Raw genomic sequence first — 5,038 nt, 5'->3', positions numbered from 1 at the left:
GTGCTCACCTTACCAGTCGGACGGGCTGCCGCCGAAGGGCCGGGCGCCGCTCCGCGCGTCCTTCCCAACTCGACGGGGGCGGCTACGGCAGGGGTCGCAGGGACCTGCCGGGGACACCGAAGTGAGGGAGCGGCGGAGAGACGCGCGGAGTTAGCGGCCGAGGCCGGTCGGGAGTGGGGGTGGGGGGGCTGGCCGACTGGGTGGGACAGGAAAAGAGGAGAGAAACCGCCCTCTGCAGGTTCCCTCTGCCCGCCGGGCCGCCTCTGCTCCCCCGGGAGGAAAGGCTGCTTTTCCTTCTCCGATTGTCACTTTACTGGAGCCGCTTCCTCCCCCGCCTGCCTCGAGGCTGGGAGAGCGCGGGCTCTGAATGAACCCAGGCTGAGGGGCTCCGTCCGCTTTCGCCGCCATCGACGTTTATTTGAATTTTCAGCAAATGTGGAAAGTTACATTTACTTGCGTTTGCATATCATTGACGGAAACAGATCTGTGTCCAGAAGCCTAGAACATAAGCTCACTTATGTGGCATATCCTGCGACGGGGAGCAGGGAGGCAAGTTAGGGAGAGGAACGGACGTCGCCCCATTCGGATCTGCCTTGTCCGAGTGTAGTGTGGTGTAGCGTACACCTGGTGTGTGTAGAGGTTGAGAGCGGCGTGGACTTTGGACTCAAACAGTCCCAGCTGTTCTGCTTCTTAGCTGTGTGACTTTGGGCAAATTACCTAAAATCTGTTCCCTCGTCCCTGAAATGGGGGATTTCAATGATCATGCCTGTGGAGTCCGTTTCACAGTGCGGGTCTAGGATGTGGGAAGCGCCTCAATTTAACCATTAATGCCCTACTTGAGTCATCTCTTGACTCACTTCTTTGCGGCAGGAAATGTTCCCACGTTAAAGAGGAACTCAATGAGCAAGGATGTAACAGTATAAACACGGGCTGTGGAATCTGCTCTGCTGTGTGCTCTTGGGCAGTTCTGTTTCATTTCTCTGGTCTGGGGCAGCACTTGCCTCTCAGAGTTACTGTGGGGATGGAATGACAATGCCTCTGAAACATTAGGAGCGTCCCTGACACATTGACTCGCGTGGTTATTCTGTCTTCCACCCAGTGACCCTTCTTATTCCTGGGAGGAGTCCTCTAGGTTTGGAAATCGATATCTATATAGATCTACAGAGACAAGTATTGTTCATGTTCATTTGGGAAACAAAGACTGAAAGAGTCTCAGAATAAAAAAAAGCAAAGACTGAATAAAATAACAAATAAATAAGCAACGTTAGCTGCTTTCATTCCTAAAGACGTTATTTGGTTGGATAAAAAAACAGAGATGAGTTCCCTTTGTGGCTCAGCAGTTAACAAATCTGATTAGGATCTGTGAGGATGCAGGTTTGATCCCTGGCCTTGCTTAGTGGGTTAAGGATCCGGTGTTGCTGTGGCTGTGGTGTAGGCTGGCAGCGGCTGTAGCTCCAATTCGACCCCTCCCTGAGAATCTCCATATGCCACTGTTGAGGCCCTAAAAAGCAAATTAAAAAAAAAAAAAAAAGAGGAAAAAAGAGAATAAGTTGATTACATTCACTAACTTAAATATATTTTTTTTGTCTTTTTTTTTTTTTTTGCTATTTCTTGGGCCGCTCTTGCGGCATATGGAGGTTCCCAGGCTAGGGGTTCAATTGGAGCTGTAGCCACCGGCCTACGCCAGGGCCACAGCAACGCGGGATCCGAGCCGTGTCTGCAACCTACACCACAGCTCACGGCAACGCCGGATTGTTAACCCACTGAGCAAGGGCAGGGACCGAACCGGCAACCTCATGGTTCCTAGTCGGATTCGTTAACCACTGCGCCACGACGGAACTCCTAAATATATTTTTAAAGGCACAGCAGTTATCAGAGAGGAAGAAGAAAGCCCACGTGTGGGAAAACTACCAATCCAACCAAGAAAGGCAAAGAGAGTAACACACAGGCAAGATGTATGTAAGTTAACAAAAAAGTCTGGCTGGTCCTCAGATAGAAGAATATCCAAGAGAAAAGGAAATTCAATTCCTAAGGGTTAAATTGCAGAAGTGAACAACTGTTGGCATTTATGGACAAGCTAACCATGAATTCCAGGAAAAGTTGAGATTTTTTTCGTTGTATCTGGGTTGGTCTCCCCCACAGCATATTCCATTATGTTTGAGGCTGTTAGAACCACAGACACTCAGAGGCCATTGGGGCCTACTGACTGCAGATTTGCTGTGTTTCTTTTACAGCAAATAGTCTTTCACAGGCATCTTTTTTTTTTTTTTTCTTTTTTTCTTTTTCTGTTTAAAATGTAATCTTAGAAGGTCTGCTGGCAGAGTCCTCTTGTGGCGTAGCGGGTTAATGATCTGGCATTGACACTGCAGCAGCTTGGGTGGCTGCTGTGGTGTGGGTTTAATCCCTGGCTTGGCACCTTCCAATATGCCATGGTCCTGGACAAAAAAAAAAAAAAAAAAAAAGTTTGCTGGTACATGACTTTATCCCTGTAAGCACAAGCCATTCATTTCGAAAGTGTAAACATGCAGAAAAATAGGATCCAATATGCACATGCTCAGTGCTCCATTTAGCATAAAATAAGCGATAGTGTCAGCAGGGTGTACTATGCTCTTTAGGGCATCTTATGTATCCTGGATGTGTCCTGTTTCTAGTATTCTCTGGATATCTTACCTAGTGCATCCATATTGTGCTTCAGCTTGCTGGAAGGCCGAGGACTAGGTGGTGTTCTTACATCAGAGATGCATTCAGATAGTTGGTAGGAGCCACCAGTGTTCTCCAAGGATTACATGCTAAATTTCAGAAACCGGAGTAGCCATTCTTCTGTCTATAGACCCCAAGGGCCTCAGGGCAGGGAATAAGAGATACTCATCTCTGTCTAATTTTATTGGCTTTCAGCCCTTTCTTGTGCTGCTGCCAGAATGGCAGTCGTCTAAGCTCTAGCCTTTCCCCTGGGTAACATTTTTTTTTGCGCGAATCAAATTTAGCGGTGGGGGGAGTCCCCGTCGTGGCTCAGTGGTAACGACTAATATCTGTGAGGATGCCAGTTCCATCCCTGGCCTCACTAGTGGTTAAGGATCCAGCGTTACTATGAGCTGTGGTATAGGCTGAAGACGTGGCTCAGATCCCATGTGGCTGTGGCTGTGGCTGTGGCTGTGGTGTAGGCTGACCCCTATCCTGGGAACTTCCATGTGCCTCAGGTGCGGCCCTGGAGAAAAAAAAAAAAATTGAGCCCTGGGGATTGTACACAAACTTTAGTGACACTAACTTTAACAAGTTCTTTTAGCTGGCTACTATTGGACCAGCCACAACTTTATCATTTTGTAGACAGGGGTAAACAATTTGGTTCCTAGCTGGGACTATAAGCAAAATTATTACTAACACCCAGCATACCAGCCCTTTCCTCTATTTTCTGGGAGCCTTCAGTAGGACCATATGCAAATGAGGGGTCCGTCTCACAATTTAGCAAAAATTTCCACTTCCTTTATGCCTCTTTTACTGCAGTTACCTTGAGTGCTTATCTCTCCACCACCAGACCAGAAGTCTCCAGAAGTTCTCTCTGGCACACACTCTCCAAAGATCAGTTTTCTAGGAGATTATGGTCAAGGAGAGCCCCATAGAGACAAGGCTCTAACTGGGTTTTGCCTGGAGGGGCATCTCTGCAGGTCCTGGAGGACCTTGGACCGCTGGGTGCCTGCTTCCTACAACCACGCCCCTTCCATGAGCTCTGGAGCATCACTCCCAGGGGTGACTGAGTGCCAAGGCAGCTGAATGTCTTCTAGGAGAGGTATTAACATACAGACAGCTGGAGTTCCCATCGTGGCGCAGCAGAAATGAATCTGACTAGGACCAATGAGGTTGTGGGTTCGATCCCTGGCCTTGCTCAGTGGGTTAAGGATCCTGCATTGCTGTGAGCTTTGGTGTAGGTCACAGACGCAGCTCGGATCCCTCATTGCTGTGGCTGTGGTGTAGGCCAGCAGCTACAGCTCCAATTCGACCCCTAGCCTGGGAACCTCCACAAAAGACAAAACAAAACAAAACACATACAGACAGCAGGACTTTTATAAGGGGCCATGCAACCTCCTCTCCATTAGAGCAGTAGAGAGCCTTTGGAGGTTTTTAAACAGAAGGGTAACAGGATTAGATATTAGAAAGATGACTCTTAAATACAAATGTGCATTTCCAGTTTCCTCAGGGACACATCTACTGAAAAGTCCTGCAAGTTCTCAAGCTCTTTGTATCAGTGTTTATATGGGGCACCCAATAAACTGCACTTAAAGGGTACAATTTGATCAGGTTTTTTTGGTCACGCCCATGGCCAGGGATCAAACCCGTGCCACAGTGCACAACCTGAGCCAGTGCAGTGATGACACTGGATCCTTAACTCGCTGCACCACAGGAGAACTCCTGATCAAGCTGGATACATGTATATACACTAAACTGTTACCACAATCAAAATTAGGAACATTTCTGTCACCCCAAAGCTTCCTTGTGCTTTTTTTTTTTTTTTTTGGATCTTTTTTAGGGCCATACTTGTGGCATATGGAGGTTCCCAGGCTAGGGGTCAAATCGGAGCTGCAGCTGCCAGTTTACACCATAGCTCATGGCAATGCTGGATCCTTAACCCTCTGAGCAAGGCCAGGGATTGAACCCGCATCCTCATGGATACTAGTCGTGTTCGTTAACCACTGAACCACGACGGGAACTCCTTGTGCTTTTTAGTAATCTACCCTCCTTACTACCACTTCACCACTGGTCTTCTTGTCACTGTTGATACTAACATGCTTCCCCCCCAAATGGGACAGTCGGACTCTTTTTCTGGATCTGGAAAGGACACTGTGGCAGGAGGTGGCTGACACGGAGCCTTCCAATGACAGCTGCCTGGAGGAGAAGGCAGTCTACACATTCCTGCCATAGACATCCTTGGACTGGTTCTTGTCCTTTCTGCAGCCTGGTTGTTCTTTCAGTTTGATGAGCTCCCCAATATCCTTCCAGCATATCCATTAGTGCTTACTTGTCAGTTTGTTGCCTGCAACCAGGG

Source organism: Sus scrofa, unplaced genomic scaffold (assembly GCF_000003025.6).
Source record: "Sus scrofa isolate TJ Tabasco breed Duroc unplaced genomic scaffold, Sscrofa11.1 Contig2094, whole genome shotgun sequence".
NCBI classification, from domain to species: Eukaryota; Metazoa; Chordata; class Mammalia; order Artiodactyla; family Suidae; genus Sus; species Sus scrofa.
This window is presented reverse-complemented; position numbering follows the sequence as displayed.